Consider the following 20,454-nt stretch of genomic DNA (forward strand, 5'->3'; position numbering starts at 1 on the left):
ATACTGGTCCATTCCTACAATATTGTATAATTAGGAACAAGAGACAAGGTGAGGTATTTGTATCAGCACTTACTGAAATACTAATTAAATGCTATAATAATAGAACAATTCCATGAACATAATCCAGTGGGGTCAAATTAATACAATATAGTTATTATTTGTTTTATCAGAAACAAGTTGGTACAAAAATGTCTTTGAACTCCAAAAGGTACATCAGCATCTCTCATTTTTATGACTTGGAGCAACAATAGTCTGCTGGAAATGCCTCAGAGAACTGAAGGATTTGGAATTTATTTTCATGATCACCATGCCTCTCTCACACAATAGTTATTAATTCAATAATCACTGAGCAACTATGTACCAGCACTAAAGAAGGCAAACCTACGTATATTAACGTTAAGAGACAGAGGATAATTCAGAACAATGAATTCCTAAAAGTTATCTACATTTGTCTTTGATATGGGTTTAGTTATTGAGAAATTATATTTAAATACTGGAGTATGTGATGTCCTGGTGATAACCAACACGTAAAAACTAAAACTTCCCAGTGGATTCTGAAAACAGTTTGGGAAGCTATGAGCACAAGTTCAGACATCATAAAGAAACATCCAATTTATGTTATTAAGTAAATCTCCTATTGGTCTGATAATAGCATACATTAGTAAAAACCTCATGATGTTTTTACAGAGAAATCATGAACTAAAAACAGCAAAAATAAGGTTGGTTCCAAAACCCAGCCAATACTGTTAATTCTTTTTTTTGTTCCCCAAATGTTTATTTAATTCCTACTGTCATCTGCTTAGTAATGTGCTATATGTCCAAAGCACCCAAATCATGTGGGATTTTTTCGTTTGTTTGTTTCTTGCTTTTTTTTTAATAGACAGGGTCTCATGTCACTCAGGCTGGAGTGCAGTGGCCCAATTATAGTTCACTGCAGCCTCTAACTCCTGGGCTCAAGTGATCCTCCCACCTCAGCCTCCTATGTAGCTGGGGCTACAGGTGTGCCATCATGCCTGGCTAACTTTTAAAAAATTTTTTGTAGAGATGGAGTCTTGCTATGTTGCTCATGCTGCTCTTGAGCTCCTGGCCTCAAGCAATCCTCCTGCCTCATCATCCCAAAGTGCTGGGATTACAGGCATGAACCACCACACCTGGCCCTATTTTACTTTTTAAAAAATGCCTTTATTGGGATATAATTTAAATACAATGAATTGCATATATTTTAAATGTACAATTTGATAAGTTTTGACATGTGTAAAAAATAGCTATGAAACCATCACCATGATCAAAAAAATGAACATATACATTACTACCAAATGTTTCCTTAAGAACATTTGTGATTCCTCCCTCCCACTCCTCCACCCCTTTCCCTCTCAAGGCAACCACTTATCTGTCCAGCTCTACAAATTAGTTTGCATTTTCGAGAATTACAAATAAATAGAATCATATAGTATATACTCTTTGGTCTGGCTTCTTTCACTCAACATAAGCATTTTAAGATTCATGTATATTGCTGAGTGTACCAATAGTTCATTCTTTACAGCGATCTTTGTGGGAAGGTTTTTAACTACAGATTCAATTTCTATAATATTAATAGATATAGGACTACTCAGACTTCTATTTCTTCTTGAGTTTTGGTGGTTTGTGTTGTTCGTGAAATTGATTCATTTTATATAAGTTGTCACATTTACTGGCATAAGGTTGTTTATAATAGTCTTATCCTTTCAGTATTTGTAGAACTGGTATGGATGTTATCTCTCTCATTCCTGATATTGGTAAAATCTGTATCTTTTCTCACTTTTCTGGGAAGTTTGGCTAGAAAACTCTATGTTTTTATGAAGCTTCTCAAAGAATCAGCTTTTGGTTTCATTTATTGTCTATTCTTTTTTTTTTTTTTTTTTGAGACAGAGTCTCACTCTGTTGCCCAGGCTAGAGTGCCATGGAGTGAAGCTCACAGCAACCTCAAATTCCTGGGCTTAAGCAATCCTTCTGCCTCAGCCTCCCAAGTAGCTGGGACTACAGGCATGTGCCACCATGCCTGGCTAATTTTTTTCTTTATATAGAATTTTAGCTGTCCAGATCATTTCTTCTGTTTTTAGTAGAGACTGGCTCTCACTCTTGTTCAGGCTGGTCTCGAACTCCTGAGCTCAAACGATCCGCCTGCCTCGGCCTCCCAGAGTGCTAGGATTACAGGCGTGAGCCCCACCGCACCTGGCCGTCTATTCTTTTTTTTAGACAGGATCTCACTCTCTCACCCAGGCCAGAGTACAATGGTGTAATAATAGCTTACTGCAAATTTGAACTCCTGGACCCAAGCGAACCTTCCATCTGAGTGTCTCAAAGTGCTGGGATTACAGGCATGAGCCACCATGCTCAGCTCTTTTCTATTTCACTGATTTGTTTTGATACTTCTACTATCTTTGGCTATTATTTGCTAATTTTTTAGTATTCTAATTTCATAAGATAGAAGCTAAGATCATTGAATTTATTTGCTATAAATTTCCCCCAAAGTACTGCTTTACTTGCATTCCACAAATTTTGATGAGTTTTCATTTTTATTTAATTAAAAATAATTTCCTAATTTCCTTTTTTAATTTCTTCTTTGACCCATGTGTTACTCAGAACAGCATTATTGACTTTTCAAATATTTGGGGATTTTCCAGATATCTTTCATTATTGTTTTTCTTTTCTTTTTTTTTTTTTTTTTTAAGACTAATCAAGTGCAGTAGTGAGGAGGGGAGAAAATAGTGGAACAATGAGTTCAATCTGTAACTGACTGTGAACAATCAAGTGAGATAACTCACTACCTTCGGACCAGCCACATTACTGTTTTTCACTGTGGTCACAGAACCTACTTTGCATGATTTGAATTTTTCCAATGTATTGAGACTTAATAGGCCAGAATATGGTTCATTTTAGTTAATGTTCTGTAAGCATTTGAAGGCAATGTGTACTCTGCTGTTGTTGAGTGAAGTGCTCTATAATTGTTAATTACATAAAGCTGGTTGATGATGTCTTTCCGGTCTTCTGTATCCTTACTGATTTGATGGCTACTTGTTCTAGCAATTATTTAGGGAGGAGTGTTGTAATCTCTGATTGAAGCATGACATTTTAAATTTTGATGAAGTCCAATTTATCCATTTTTTTCTTTTGTTGTGTATGTTTTTGGTGTCACATCTAAGACACCACTGCCAAATCCAAGGTCACAAAGATGTTCCCGTACATCTTCTAAAAGTTTTATGGTTTTAGCTCTTACATTTAGGTTGTTGATCCATTTTGAGGTAATTTTCACATATGGTGTGAGGTTGAGGTACAACTTCACTTTTTTGCATGTGGAAATCCAGTTGTCCCAGCATCATCTGTTTAAGAGACTATTCTTTCCTCATTGAACAGACTTGGCACCCTTGTTCAAAATCAATTGGCTACAGATATATTAGTTTATTTCTAGACTTTCAATTCTATTCCATTGGTCTGTATTTCTATCCTTATGCCAGTACCACACTATTTTGAATATTATAGCTTTGTAGTAAGTTCTTATTCTTAAATTAGGAAGTGTGAGTCCTCAAACTCTATTGTTTTTTTTCAAGATTGTTTTGGCTATTCAGGGCCCCTAACAATTCCAAATGAATTTAAGGATCTGTTTTTCCATTTCTGTAAAAAAGGCTGTTAGAATTTTGATAGGGATAGCTTTAAGGCGTATCAACATATTAACAATATTGTCTTCCTACCTATGAACATGGGATGTATTTTCATTTATTTAGTTAATTGCTTTCAGCAATGTTTTATAATTTTCAGTGTACACATCTTTTACCTCCTTGGTTAAATTCACTCCTAGGTATCTTACTCTTTTAGATGCTACTATAAATGGAACTGTTTTCTTAATTTCCTTTTCAGATTACTTCTTACTTGTATAGAGAAGCACAACTGATTTTTGTGTGCTAATCATGCAGCTTGCAACTTTGCTGAATTCACTAGCACTGGTAGCTTTCTTGTGAATTTCTTGAGATTTTCTATATATATATATATATATGTAGGATCACGTTATCTGTGAATAAAGATGGTTTTATTTCTTCCCATGAACTCTATAAACTATAAACTCTAGTCACCTTGGCCTCCTCAGACTCCCAGCCCCATCTTCTCAAATCAGGGAGACTGGCAAGCTCCTCTTGTTTCCCCTCTTGTACCACAGCCTGAAAACTTCTTCCAGGTAGTGAAGTAGGGCAATCATAGGATTTACCATGTTTGTTTCTAACCTCTCAGAGATCACAGTACTTCATTGCCCAATGTCCAATGTCTTGAAAAATCACTGTTTAATTTATTTTGTCAAGTTTTTTAATCATTTGGTGATGGTTAATTTAATGTGTCAACTTAACTGGGCCACTGGGTACCCAGACATTTGGTCAAACATTATTCTGAGTGTGTCAGTGAGGGTGTTTGCAGATGAGATTAACATTTGAATCAACAGACTGAGCAAAGTAGATTGCCCTCCCTAATATGGGTGGGCCTTAACCAATCAACTGAAGACCCGAATAGAACAAAATGACTGAGTAAGAAGGACCTCTTATTGCTTAACTGTTTGAGCTATCAGCCTTTTCCTGCTTTTGAACTTAATCTGAAACATTGGCTCTTCTTGGAGAAGAAACTTGTAGACTTCCTGACAGGAACTGACATCAGTGGCTCTTGTGGTCCTCAAGCCTTTGGACTCAGACTAGAACTATAACAACACCTTTCCTGGGTCTCCAGCTTGCCAATTACAGATCTTAGAATTTCTCAGCCTCTATAATCACATGAGTCAATTACTTATTTTAAAAAATCTCTTTACATACAAACATATACACATATCCTGTTGGTTCTGTTTCTCTGGAAAATCTTTTTTTTTTTTTGAGACAGAGTGTAGCTTTGTTGCTCTGGCTAGAGTGAGTGCCGTGGCATCAGCCTAGCTCACAGCAACCTCAAACTCCTGGGCTTAAGCGATCCTACTGCCTCAGCCTCCCGAGTAGCTGGGACTATAGGCATGCACCACCATGCCCAGCTAATTTTTTCTATATATATTTTTAGTTGTCCAGATAATTTCTTTCGATTTTTAGTAGAGATGGGGTCTCGCTCAGGCTGGTCTCGAACTCCTGACCTCGAGCGATCCACCCACCTCGGCCTCCCAGAGTGCTAGGATTACAGGCGTGAGCCACCGCGCCCAGCCTGGAAAATCTTAATACAGAAGGAAAGGCAAATAAGCTCCTAGTTACTCCATCTTGTCCAGAAGTATAAGTCTAAATGTATTTTTAAGACAGTATTTTATTACAAGTAATTACAACAGTCATGAATACTTTTTGTCTTACTCTTCTATAACATTCATACTTTCATCACAGCCATGAAGTAGGGTTCTTTGCACTATCTGACTAAAATACAGGATACAGAAAGAAAGGAAGGTAGTATAGGAAAAAGTGGAGGGCACAGGTTAGGAGATAGGACTTTGTAATTTACAAAACATTTCCATACATGTATTTCTCATTTCATCTTATGAAGAACTGTGAGGCTAAACTGTTAGGTACTTTTAGTCCCACTGTACATACATTGGGACTGGTTCAGATGACTTTACCCAAGGCCAGACAGAATCATGACTTGAACTTAAAACTGGTGACCTGAAATTACTTGCTGTGATATACAATTCTAAAGTCAAGAAACACTGGCTATGGAGACACTTGACTGAAGGAAAACCATGTGGGATTTGGAATCAATCAGACCTATGTCAGAATTTCTTTCCCTAACTTAGACTTGACCCAATTGATGCTACCATCTTTTCACTGTCCCATATTCCCTGTCCTCACTTCTTTCTTTGTGTAACTTAGATTCCATGGTACCTCATTTGAAACAATCCCTTGTACAAACTCAATTCCCTCATCCTTTTCTTGTTTCAGCATAACCTAATGACTATTTTCATGTCAAACTTAAGACTACTAAACTCAAGTGGGTCCTCAGTGCACTATGCTTATCTTCCTAGTCCAGTGGTTCTCACACTTTTTCGTGCATCAGAATAACCCAAAGGGCTTACTAAAACACAAATTGTTCACCCTCACCCTCAGAGTTTCTGATTCAGTATTTCTGGGATGGGCCCCAAGAATCTGCATTTCTAACATATTCTCAGGTGATATTGGTGCTGCTGGTCCAGGAATCACATTTTGCTCAAGACCATAAACACATTCCCACTTTCCTAATCAATCATCTCTTCAAATCTTCAATTCCTTCTGTCTCATACTCACTCACGCTGAGGAAACAGAAGCAAGCAGAAGATAATTTCCACGTGCTCCCAACACCACACTGACCTACCTATCTCTCTGATGTCATCCCCTACTTGGTCACTCTGATCCATCTGCAAAATCTTCCTTGCTTTTCTGCAAATGTACCCACATTGTCCCCACTTCAGAGATTTTTCACTGGCTGCCTGGAATGCTTTTCTTCCTAGATATTTGCCTGATTTGCTCCTTCACTTCCTCTAGATCTGCTCATGTGTCCCCTTATTAGAAAGGCCCTTCAAAACCATACTACAAAAATTAGCAATCCTCCCCTATGTGAGCCTGGCACTCCCATCTTCCCTACCTTGAGTCACTTTTCTCCCTGGCACTTATTCTCACCTGATCATTTACTTAGTTGACTATTTGTTTACCATCTATGTTTAGCTCTGTGGAGACTGTGAGCGGAAGGGAGGTATTATAGAAGCAGCCAGATTCCCTGGGATTAGAGAGAGTTCATGATAAGAGAACAGATAGCATATGTAATCCATTTACCTGAGAAATCTGTGAAAGAAAGGAAAGAAACAGGAATAAGAAGTGGCAGGCTCAAGCAGAGGTTTCTTAAGATGCAAAGGCAGACCTGAAGATACAGGGGTCAGGACCAACGCAAAGAGAAAGTTTAAAGATGCTGAATACTGGCCTGATGCAGTGGCTCATGCCTGTAATCCTAGCACTCTGGGAGGCCGAGGTGGGAGGATTACTTGAACTCAGGAGTTTGAGACCAGCCTGAACAAGAGCAGGATCCCATCTCTAATAAAAATAGAAAAATTATCCGGGAGTGGTGGTGTGCACCTATAGTCCCAGTTACTCAGGAAGCTGAGGCAGGAGGATCATCTGAGCCCAGAATTTTGAGGTTGCAATGAGCTATGATGATGCCACTGCACTCTACCCAAGGTGACTCAATCTTAAAAAAAAAGATGCTGAAAACTAAAAGAATGTGTAACAAAGTTGCTTAAATGTCTGAAAAAAATGGTCTCACATTTTCCCTTTGTTTTTAAAGTAGATTATCCACGAGTTTACAATATGTAGGGCACTGTGGGGAAACAGTTCATATCCATTGTGACATCTGATTCAGTTAATCTTCTCAACAACTCTAGGAAGTAGGAATTACCACGTAGGCCTTTCTGCACATAATCAAAGACATCCCACTGACAGATTTGCCCACTACAAAAATACCACACAAACTTCTCCTCCCAATTTCATCCTTCCTTTCTCCCTTACCTTACTTACAATTGATCCTACAAGGTCTTCAACTTCAGGGCCTCATGCAGTCAAAACACCAGATCTTAGGAGTAAACTTTTGTGCAAGGGGCTGAACAACAGCTTAACCACTCAGGTGGTTATCAAGCTGTGCACACAGGGAATCAATCACTTATGCTCAAAGAATCCAAATGCCACCCTAACTCATAGGATCCACCTCTGTTGACTGACTCCACAGTGTCTTCATATTAATTCACCCTCAGTTGAGTCCTTGGAGCTATGCCAAATAATTTTTTCATGACAGCAGCTGCTGCAAATCCTTTCTTCCCATTCTTCTTAGCTGTCCAATTTCACCCTCAGCCCCTCCACTTTCAGCAGAAAGCATTCATTCACCAAAAACACGGAGGGCACCCAACAGAAGCTGTTTCAACCTTCCTTCTCTCCACTTCAAACTTTCATCTTATTCTCAGGAATATTCTTTTCCTCTATCATCACTATCCCTGCAATTGGTGACAAACATACAGATTCCTTTCCAACATCTGTATCCCATTGTTGCCTTATCTTACTTACATAGACTTGGACCTCTAAAACAATGGTGATAATGACCACCCTTATCTTGCTCCTGACTTAACCTGCAGGCCTTCAGTGTTTCCTCATTTGGCCATACTTTCAGTGTTTCCCCATTAAGAATGGGCCTGGCCACTGGTTCTCACAAAAATGCTTATTTTTTTTTTTATTAATTCATTGATTGAGACAGGGTCTTGCTCTGTTGCCCGGGCCAGAGTGCAGTGGCATCATCACTGTTCATTGCAACCTCAACCTCCTGGGCTCAAGAGATCCTCCTGCCTCAGCCTCCCAAAGTACTAGGATTACAGGCATGAGCCACTGCACGCAGCCAACAATGTTATTTTAAATGTCTCAAGGATAGAATATCCAAAAGGAGTCAGTTCCAGGCTCATCCAAAACCTCTTCTCTGTGATAAAGCTTTTTCTATATACTATTCTGCTGACACTGACAGAGAATACATTAAGTATATTCACATTACCCTTTCAAAAATTTTTAACATGTATTATCTTTCTAGGTATTTTAATCACAAGTCAGCTATTTGCTGAAATGTTTATTTTAGTATCTTCCTTATCACCAAATAATTTTCTTTCTGTAATGACTATAGATGCAGGCTACATTTGTTCATTTTGCAAAAAGTACAAATAGGTGGATGGCCTATAAAAGTGAAAAAATTATAAATTGAACGATATAGTTTAACTAGTGGCCAGCAGGGCTCAATAATCTTAGAAAAATCTTACTAGAAAAAAAATTAGACAATCAGCTTTATGGCATAAACCAGCCAACAGAAAACCAATTTCAAAAACAATCCTCAGATGTTTAATAATGTATATTTTTATGACATGACTTTCAGCTGTTGTTTCACCTTCCAGCTAGACTGAATCAGATTTTAACCACCCTTATGGCATTGTACATATGCAGGGAGCAAATGCAATCTATTGAAGCGAAGCAGTGTGTGTAAAGGGCTCAATTAAATGGTAGAATGTTTCTTGTAAATTAAAGCCCTATTGAATAATCATCTTCCATGCAAATTATCTTTCGTAGGATGTTCCAACAATGTGCCATCATCATATGTAGCTGCTTTAATACATGCTTATTTGCAATGCTTGACATAATGAATTCTTCCTCTTTATTCCCTTAGAAATGAGAATGAGAATTTAAGCTTTTTAATTTTTCCTTGCTAGACTGCCTTTGTGAATACACCAGTAGTAAGACACTATTTTTCCATAACCTACAGTGCAGAAGAATGATTTAACCAGATGCACACTAGTACATTTATCAGAAAAAAACAAGTTATAATGGATTTCTGATGGAAAAATACCATATTAATCTCCCTCAAAAAATAAATTTTCCCTGGAAGCCCAGAAGCTCACTCTTAATCCTTATCTCAAACCTTTAAAGTTTCTTAGAAGAAAGTCATATGCTAAAATGTAAATACACAAAATAGAGAATGTTTGCATAATGCATCAGGAGAGTTCACGTTTTTTTAAAACATATACAAAATTGTATGTTGCATGTACACATATGTGCATTTTCTGAGAAGAGTCTTAAGTTTTTATCTGAGTCTCAAAGAGGTCAAAAATCCACAAAAATATTAAGAATTACCAAGAAAACATAAAAGATACAGTATCTTAGGGTCATACTTTGATCTTATAGGTACAGAGGTTTGATTGATATCCCAGTAGATATATATTTAGTTACCTTGCTGCTGATGCTATACATTTGTCATACAAAACAAAAATTCCCATTCAAAAGAACCAAATTAAAATACTCAATGGTAGTCATTTCTTAAAACGTAAAGAGAGATTCCACATATCCTTCCTGAGCATTCTTATATGCATATGATATATTAACCTATGCCCCGAAAAGAATGATTGGCAAAGGTGTTACAGGGAGACTCTGAGAGTCATATGCCACTCCTTGGACCACAGCCCTAGTGCATCAGCAGAAAGCTGGAAAAGAAAGGCTAATTCAGTGTCACAATTTCATGCTTCAGCAGGGTCTCTGTAAATGTATGGCTTCCTTCCCTCTACCCCCAAATGCTTCTAAAAGTCCTTAGCTTAACTATTAACTAAATCATAAATATTGAATTGCACTTAAAAAATTTTTCTCAGAGGTCTAATGTAATGGGCTAGGAAAATTCCAAGTGACCTTTGGGTTCAATTAAATACCACAATTGCTACAAAGGCAGTGACCACTGAGTATATAAGTACCTGAGTTCTGTTATAAACTCACTACCAAAACCACCACACTTCTAGTTAAGCACAATCTCAGGTTCTATTCAGAATTAATGTGCCCACAGAAACCCTAGATTACAACTCATGATCCTGCAAGGAAGGCAAAAACTTCCTGATAAAGTTAGTGTGGCACAAACACTGCAGACTGTATTTGCATATATCCAGCTATGGAAAAAAATAAAATAAAAGCAGTTTGAAAAAGTAAAACTTTTGAAATTTAAAATTAAAGAAAATAAAATCAGCACTGCAAAAAGATTTGATTTTTCCCAGTAAAAAGAAAATAGAATCTTGTGCAATCCCTAAGCAGTCACAAACACAAAACATATTAGGGACATACTGTATACATACTTAATTACCACAAAGAAAAATAATCAAATGTTTGTTTTCACAAACTGTCATAGCACTATAATACATTAAATTTCATTTTTCTTCATACTTCAAATTTTACCAAAAGCTTTACTATATATTTTCTTAAATAATTTATTTTATAGAAAAACAAAAAATTTGTTCATTCTTAATTATACGTATTTTATGAGTCCAGTGGTCTTCAGTCTCTCTGTTGTTAGGGGACATTCAAATGCTATAATTTTGGTGGCGCACTTCAAAGGACAGGGTTACATACTCATTCATCACTCTCTACTTGTTCCCTCTTCACCATTGTGTGTCAGTTTAAATAGAGCTTTTAACTGCCCTGACCTACATACTTACAAAGCAAAGTTCTTGCCTGCTCCAGTAAACAAGCAATCTTTCCTAGAGCTCACTGGACCTGTGGTTTGCCTTTCACCATGCATCCTGGCCCACTTTTCATCACCTGACCACTCAGGCTGTTCGCCTCAATCACAGTATTTCTCCTACTGAAATAAAAATAAACATCCTTTTCTCCAAAATTTGATAACTATCTGTGAAGGGTTGATAGCATAAGGTGCTACAAGAGCACACAATTTGAAACCACTATGCTAATTAAGACGATTAGTTTTAAAATGTTTTTAGTAAATTACTATATGTTACCTACAAAATCAAAGTAGGGAGACACATATAGAGTTTAAACCCTACAATTCAAAGAGTTTTCTCTGGTATCTAGTGTTCAAATACATTCTCTTCTAGATTTTTCAGTCTCAATAATAATTCATCATATGTGCCTGGCAATCTACCCACATGAATTCAGTTAATACGCACAACAACCCTGTGAGCTATACATAATACTTAGTATTATACCCATTTTATAAATGTGGAAACTAAAGCACAAAGAAGTTATACGCTAATAAGGGCCAGAAACAAGATTCAAATCCAAGTGGTCTGAGTGCAAAGTCTGCTCTTAACCAGGGGACTCATTAGAATCCCGATTCTAATTCATTATTGGCACCATATTTGTTTATAGTGGTTTTATCACTGAGAAGATTTGAACAAAACAGATTCAGATTTCATCATTTTCAAATACTGTCTTTTTATGATAAAGATTAGACTAATTATTAATCACAAAAATCACTCAGGTGCTGGATAATCTCAGACTAAATGGTGATGAAACATACAGACATCTATGAAAAGGAACTAGAAGCTGAGTTCCTTCACTTCTCCAGATCATTTCCCCACCCATTAAAGAACAGGGTTAAAACAGGTCATTTCTACAGTTCCTTCTGGTTAAAACACTGAACAGTTAATATGTAATTTAAAAACCAAAAATTTCATAGATGATTTAACGCACTGCTGCCCACCATCAATAAGGTCAGGTTACAATCAACTTGGGAAAGATCTAAAGTACTTGATTTCTAAGTTATTCAAAGACATAAATAAGTAATACATTTCAGGTTTCTAAATATGCTTTTTATTATAAAATATAGCCAAATTACAGAAAGTGTGGCAAAAAGAAAACAAAAAAATATAGTTCATAACCCCAGTTAACACTATTAGCATTTTAGGTATTTTCTTCCAATCTTTTCCTTATGTATAGCTTTAAATGACAGTCATAACTAGGGAGGGAGGGAAAATGGAAGGAAGAAAGATCATTCTTTTTTTTCCCTACTTGAACAACTTATAATAGCGATTTTTCATTTTGCCACAGGTTCTATGTGATCTGCCCTCCCCTATCAATTACCTGTCCAACCTCCTGCAACTGTCTGTCTTCCCTGTGACTCTCCCCTTCCTTCACTCCACTGCAGCCCTTGACATTCTTGTTCCTAGAACATATAAGGCAAATTTCCAACTGACCCTTTGTACTTAGTGTTTCCTTTGCTTCAAATACTCTCCCTCAAGATACCGGCATATCAAGTTCTCTTGCTTAAGTCTTTACTCAAAAGTCACTTTCTCTAAAGTGAGATCTTCCTTGGCAACTCTACCTAAAACATCAAGACCTCACCCTGAAATATTTCATATCTACCTTCCCTACTGTTTTCTTCTTAACACTTACCCCTTACACGTTATCTTACTTTTTATTTACATGTTTATTCTCTATATTCATTACAAAAATTTAAGTTCTATGAGGGCAGGTATTTTGTCTTTATTGATTTCCTAGTGTCTAGCAAAGTACCTAACACATGCCAAATGCCCAATAAATATTTGCTGGTTAAATAATCTCTATAATCATCCAGTTAAATGGCTATATCCAATTTCATCGAGGACTTATCTAATAATTTCCCTACTGATGGACACACTGGTTATCACCAATTTTTTACTAGTCCAAATAATGCTCTAATGTAGGGGTCAGCAAACTGTTTCCAGAGAGGATCAGATGGTAAATATTTTCTGCTTTTACAAGGTCTCCATCATAACTACTCAACCCTGCCACTGCAACACAAAAGGAGCCACAGACAACAAATGATTTGGGGTCACAGCAGGCCAGATTTAGACCGCTTCATTGAATGTTTTTGTGCATGTATTTTTTTCTACCTTTTCAATTAGTAAAATTACCAGATAAACTGGTATGAATATATTTATGGCTCTTGATATGTTCTGTCAAACTACTTTTCAAAATGAAAATTATAAGGAAGCAGGGCAACTGGAATACCTACATGATGCTGGTAGGAGTATAAATTGATGTAGCTACTTTGGTTTTTATTCATTTCTTTATTTTTCTTTTTTCTTTGATAAAGCTACTTCAGAAAACTGGCAGTAACTACTAAAGCTGAGTATGTATACCCTATGACTCAGCAATCTGTTAGGATATTTATTTTCTTTCAGAAAGGCTGTGTTAGATACTGGAAGGAGCACAAGGGGTGCCAATAATGTCCTGTTGATTGATCTGAGTGCTAGCCACATGCATTCAATTTGTAAAAATTAATCAACTGTACACATTGATATGTTCAATTTTTGTAAGTACATTATACTTCAACATTTTAAAAAGAAAAAAGACGAATACTGCATGTTCTCACTCATATGTAGGAGGTAAAAAAAAAAAAAATTTTGAGATTATGGAAGTAAAGAGTAGAATTGAAGTATGAGAGGCCAGGAAGAATGGGGGAGAGGGGAGCATGAGGAGAGGTCGTTCAACAGATACAAGGTCACATCTAGATAGGAGAAATGAATTCTGGTATACTGCAGCACTATTGCATGAATATGATTAACTATAACTTACTGTATATTTTCAAAAGGCTAGAAGAGAGGATTTTGAATGTTCACAACACAAAGAAATGTTTGAGGTGATGGGTATGCTAATTGCCCTAATTTGATCATTATACACCGTGTACACATATTGAAATATCATCGTATCCCATAGATATGTACAATTATGAGTCAACTAACAATAAAAGGGAAAAAATGCACTCCACTCTACACATAAGATTTATGCATGTTATGTATGTTAAGTCATATCAATATCAAAAAAACTAAAAAAAAATCTTCAAAAGCTGTTTAAACAAGATTTTGGTAAATCAGTGAATCTTATGGATTTGTCAGTTGGGTGGACTGATTCTTCCTTGAATTGGTTGTGGAAAACTGACCTAAAGTTGCAAAACTCCAGAGCAGAAAACTTAAGCAAATTTTCCAAAGAAGGAAAAAAAAATCTTAAAATTTTTCTATATCTGCTTGGGTTCATCCTGATGCCAGAAAAGGATTCCTTTGTCAGATTTCCAAAAACAAACTGAAATGCCACCCCTACTTAAACTACATTTGAGGAATATCTTCACTAAAAATGATTAAAATCTTCAGTTTTGTCCAGGAGATAAACTTTAGTTATATGGGAAATCCACTAATGTAGAGCATCTTGTTTTCTGAAGCTTCCAGATAAACAAAGAAAACTGCTGAACCAGCATTATCATGAAAATGTTAACAATCTGAGTAATTTAGAAAAGAATTAAATTCATTGCAAAAAATATGTATTGGCATATCACTATAAGCCAGATAAATTAGAAAAGCTATTAATAATCAGCTTATTGCGTATCTTACTCTTTCTTACCTAATCAGATATTTGTCCCCTTTGATAAACAGGAAAAAAAAATAGTCTTCCAAAATAACAACAACAACAAAAAAACCTACTTAAAAATAAACCAAAGACTTCTAAGCAAGAGGGTGAAGCAAGCAAGATGGTGGCAGAGGCTGAGTTTTAGACTCTCCACAAATCTAATCATACAAACAGGTTATGAATCAGGGCAAGGGAGAGGTAGAGAGGCTGGTGGAAACAGAAACCTAAATAGGTGATACAACTGTATTGAACCTCACTGAGTACCAGTGAAACAGGAAATCTAAGTAACAGCAGTGGACTGTATCAATATCTATGAATCAGTTTAGTAGGGCTGCCATAACAAAATACTACAAACCGAGTGCTAAAACAACAGAAATTTATTAATATTTTCTGACAATTCTGGAGGCTAGAATTCCAAGATCAAGCTTACTTTCTTCTGAAGCCTCTCTCCTTGGCTTGCAGACTGAGTCCTCACATAGCTCTTCCTCTGTGTGCACCCCCCTGATACCTTTGTGTGTCCAACACCAGACTACATTAGATTAGGGCCCACCCCATCAGTCTCTTAACTTAATCACCCTCTTAAGAAAAGGTCCTATCTTCAAATACTGTCATATTCTGAGGTACTGGGGGTTAGGGCTTCAACATATGAATCTGGAGGGACACAACTCAGTCCATAAAAAGTCAATATCTCGGTTGTGATATTATAAATATAGCTTTACAAAATGTTATCAGTGGGGGAAGCTGAGAAAAGTATGCAAAGAACCTCTGTATTATGTCTTATAATTTTAAGTGTATCTACAATTATCTCAATGAGGCGGGGGACCCACACGATGTTCAACAAAACCAGGTGATAAGGTGCCCTAAATAAGTATTCAGGGCTAAAACACCTACAAAAATAGGACCTACAAAAGATCAGCAACTGGGCAGATGAGGGAAGAAAAAAAGAGTTCTTACATTTTGTAAGATGCTTGAGGGGAAAAAATGTGAGTCAAGTAAAAGTTTTTTTATTCAACCAAACTGGTCAAATAGGTAAAAAGTATCAAATATGAAAGGCAGGGGATATTTTTCATATGAACCATTTATAAGGATTCAATGAATTTCAGACTACTAAATGATGATACAGAAGCCTTATCATAAGGACTTGTGCTCCCCACAGAACATATTTAACTGTAGAACTAAGACTAATATAAAGGTAACAGAGTAGTATGTGATTCATATAGGGCAAACAGGCAGAACTGAGAAATCCTGGGGAGCAAGAATTGACTGGGGAGCTTGAATATGTATGGAAGATGAAACTGAGAGTAAAGGAGGAATCAGAGATAACTACTAAATTTCTGGACTGGGAAAACAGATGGAAGGTGGTGGTACCAACACACTGCACTAGGGAATAAAAGGGAAGACACAGATTTGAAGAGGAAGATAATAAATAAGCTTGGGACACACTGAATATGAAATGCTTATAGAATATCAACTGACTATATCTAGTGGGTAGTAGGAGAGAGGCCTTGACTGGATATTAGATTCAAGAGTCATCAGACATGTGTGAAATGACTAGGATGGTGTATAACTTACCATGAAAGCAGCAAGACCAATATCTGAAAAAGAGCACCAAAAGAAACATGTCCACAGAACTTGCAAGAAAATAACAGTGTTAGCAACCCCACTGAATCTGGCCACAATGATATTCTCTAGTATTCCAAACCAATTATTAAGAATTTTCTACTTTAAACCATTCAAAATAAAGTATTTAAAAATAAAGGAGAGTGAAAAACAAAATAAAGCCTTTACCTACTTTATTTTTAATGACAGAAAGTTGATTATATTGCTCTGTATTGGGGCTTGGCATTCAAGTGACTATAGAGTAAACAAGACATGAAAGATGAAACCACTGCAAAAATCACACATATGTAGTAAAGTATGTATGTACATATGTATGAAAAGCAATAGGCAGAGAGACAGACTGTGTTATGGGCAGAATTGTGTCCCCCTCAAATTCATCTGTTCAAGTCCTAACCCCTGCTACATCAGAAAGTGACTTATATTTGGAGAGATAGGGCCTTTAATAGAAGTAACTAAGGTAAAATGAAGTCATATGGGTGAGCCCTATCCCAATATGACAGATGTCCTTACAAGAAGAGGAGATTAGGACACAGTTAGGCACAGAGGGAAAACATGTGAAGACACCTTAGCAAGATAACCAACTATCAACCAAGGAAGGAGGCCTTAGAAGAACCCCACCTGCCAACACCCTGATGTCATACTTCTAGCCTCCAGAATTATAAAAAGATAAATTTTTGTTGTTTAAGCCATGCAGCCTGTGATTCTCTGTCATGGCAACTCCAGCAAACTAATACTGGGAGAAAGAAGTAGTCCTAGCTACTTAAGAATTCACAAATATTGTTAACTCTGTCCCAGAAATATGAAGTCTTGTAACAGAAAGAGGGAGTTTTGATATGTAGTGATTATGCCTTAAATAATACAATTGATAAAATTTAATAATAATAAATATTTACAAGGGAAAATATAAGGAAAAACTGAAGGGATACAATATTTGCAATTAGAAAAGGACAGAAAAGGTTATAAAGTAGTGTCAGTATTGAGGAAAACCAGAAAGAGAAAGAATCCAACCAACATGTATCCTATCCCTAAAACGAAAGTTAACCAAAAGGTAAATGAATAATCCAAAAACAATCCAGCAAAGCAAGGGAAAGTAACAGAGGCAACTTTGTATAATCCTTTAGAAGTTAAAAAGAGTTCTGTGTATTTTCTTTTAATGTTCAGCTAACAAAATCTTGATGATTAACAAACAAAAAACATTTTTAAGCATCAAGTGAAAAGACATTTGTAATGGGTTTTAATGGAATTCTGGTTCTTTGCAGGTTTTTTTTTTTTTTTTAAAGCAGCTAATTACTGGCCATTCAACACATATTACTTTTTGTCCTGCATCTAGAGTTACAGAGGCCATATATTTTAACAGGAGAGTAAGGCAGAAGGGAAAGCTATTCTTTAACGTACAGCTACCAAGGGGGAACCTGCTCCCTGTCCTAGGCCAGCCAAAGTTCAGGAAAATGAGAAGGAAAAAAGCTAGAGTAAAAATGCTTCATTTTATGGTAAGATTTTTAATGTTTTAAAAGATATCTTAAATGTTTTAATGTCTTCTTAAAGTTTTTAAAAATTACATCTCATGCAAAGTGTATAATTTTTCTTTTAAGACATATATGTTACTTTCCTTTCAATACAAAAGTATTGCTGATGTCCTAGACCACAACCCTTTGCTTTCTGTTATTTGCAAGTGTGATAACATGTTCCCGAAATATATCCTCTTTTTCACTAGAGCCATTAGCATTATCAGTATGAAACAGAGAAAAAAGCTCTCCAACTGTTTAAGTCTAAGACTTTGCAAAACAAACTTGAATATGGCTGCATAATTTGCCTTTCTCCAGAAAAGCCTATTAAACTTTGTTGGCACTGGATACAAAATAAAATTCAAAAATTTGCATTTTCAGTACTTTTGGTTTCTTGACCTTTATTTGAATTTGAGACTAAGCTTTACCAAACAACAGAATTTACACAGTAACTAGCCAACCACAGTCCTCATTATGGAATCTATGCAGTGCATTTGTTACCTAGGAAACGGACCAGAGCACAGGCAGAGTGCAATTTCAGTCTAGCAAAAGAATTCTCCAATCATGCTGGTAAATAAAGTCCATAAATCAACTAATCAGAAGCAAAGTCAAGAAGTATCACATAAGAGTTAAGCTCAATGGAAACTTTTTTTAAAAGAAAAAAAGAAACCTGTGGGGCTTCTTTAGGCAACTATGTAGATCTCTTAAGTAAATATTATGAGCAGGTTTCTTTACAAACACAAACTGTCAGAAAATAAACTGTTCAAAATAAATGGCTTCTCTCCAATCTTCAGCTTCTCTATTTTTGACAGTACTTAAGAGAAAAAGCTTCTTTAGAGCCAGCCTCATACATCTGGTACCAGAATATTAATCCAAGAATGAATTCTGCATTTTCGGCAAGCAGCCTGGGGTTCGTGCTATTCTTAAACAATGCAGGACGAAAAAGGCTGGAATGAGAGGTCACTATGCACACCTCTCACGGTCAGACCTGCTAAACGACTTGAAAGTCACAAATCTATTATAAAGAATAAAATTGTTATTTTTCAGTTTTCCATTTATTACTAATACTACTACTAGTCATTTGAGGGTTCTAGTTTACATAAAGTGGCCATTTTAAGTTTCCTTTAATGATACTACATTGATAACCCACAAACAGAAAAATGCCAGAAAAGTCTATGGATTGTAAAGCCTATCAAATTTGACTGTAGACAGCTTAGTGTTGTTTTAAAAAAAGAAGTTGCTAAATGTCAGCTATATTTAAAAATCCAATTTTATACAAATTCAAATTTCCTGGAAGTAGCATTTATTTGTCATAAGATAAAAAGCAGCAGAAAAAAATGTCAACCATGAAAAGTGAAAAATAATTTATATGCCTTCCTGAACACTAACTTACCAGAAGGGAAATGAGTCGAAAATATGTAAAGTTCTCTGGAATGCTTCTGATTTACACTAAAATATTATTGTTAATTACACAAAAAGCAAATAATTAATATCCACATATCAGTATTAAAAAAAAACAAAACCTAGACATCATCTTTTAGCCAGCTTTCCATAAAGACCACAGTGACATCCCAGAAAACTGTAGGCACAACTACAACTTTGTCAAAACAATTCTCAATACAGGCCACACTCTGTTAATGTTTACACAGTGACTCTTTGTTAAAACTTATCACTACCACTGACAGCCTTGTAAATACACAAACAAGCAATTCTATTTGCTAGCTTATCTTTTTTAATACTTCAAAGAGCTAATAAAGAGTATGTATATCTAAGAGCTGAAATTCTGAGAATGGTCTAGAACTCCATTCCTCCATTCATCATAATGCCTGACCAAATTTCATTACCTTTTCTCTTTGGGCTATTCTTAATGGAAAAGGAAAAGGAACATCAGTCAAGGGCCTACCAGAGCCACACACGAAGCTCTGTGCCTTTGTGTAGAATTTAAATTCATTTACCTAATCTAGACTGGAAGTCAAAGCAGGAATAAAATTTGATCAACTCAAAGGGGTCAGCTTGATTACTGCTAAGTTTTAAGTAAAGTGTGCATAAATGTATATGCCAGGCATTTATAAAATTAGGTATGCAATAATCCGTTAATGTAACTAGGGCAAGAATCCAGGATAATTTTTTCTCCTAGAAAAAACCCAGTATACTAAGCATATTAAACTATTTCTTTTTATAATGATAAAAATCAGTTTGCCTAATTAAAAATGTATTAAATTTTATATTGTTTTCTGGTTAATTTCTACATTTTACTTGATGGAAATTTAAATAACAATTTTCCACCATAATGTTTTTCCTTCAAGTTTAGATGATAATTTTTTTAAGAAAGCCTCCATTTTCTACATATAGCTGTACATGTAATTGTTTGCATGCCCCCTAAAACTGCTTTTTTAAAAAAAAAATCTTGGTAACTGTCAGACTTAAGTTTATCAATATGGATTCTCACACAGTGGGCAAAAAAAAAAAAAAAAAGTTTCCAGAAGTGAGCAGCAGATTGAGATCGATACAAAGATATAAACCCCCACTTGCATCAAGAAATCCGAATCTGTAAAATTAATTTTGCGGGTACTTATACAACACCTCATTTATTATTTGAATAATCTACAAATACAACTGTTCACAAAGAAATCTATCTAGCTAATTAA

At 35.9% G+C, this 20,454-nt stretch overlaps 1 protein-coding gene across 3 annotated transcripts in view; it reads right to left on the minus strand.

Moving 5' to 3' along the window:
• Positions 1-20,454, minus strand: part of KIAA1958 (KIAA1958 ortholog) — a 140,009-nt gene that overhangs the window by 118,179 nt on the left and 1,376 nt on the right. The gene's annotated exons all lie outside the window — the stretch shown is intronic.

This window comes from Lemur catta, chromosome 10, assembly GCF_020740605.2.
Source record: "Lemur catta isolate mLemCat1 chromosome 10, mLemCat1.pri, whole genome shotgun sequence".
In the NCBI taxonomy this organism is placed as follows: Eukaryota; Metazoa; Chordata; class Mammalia; order Primates; family Lemuridae; genus Lemur; species Lemur catta.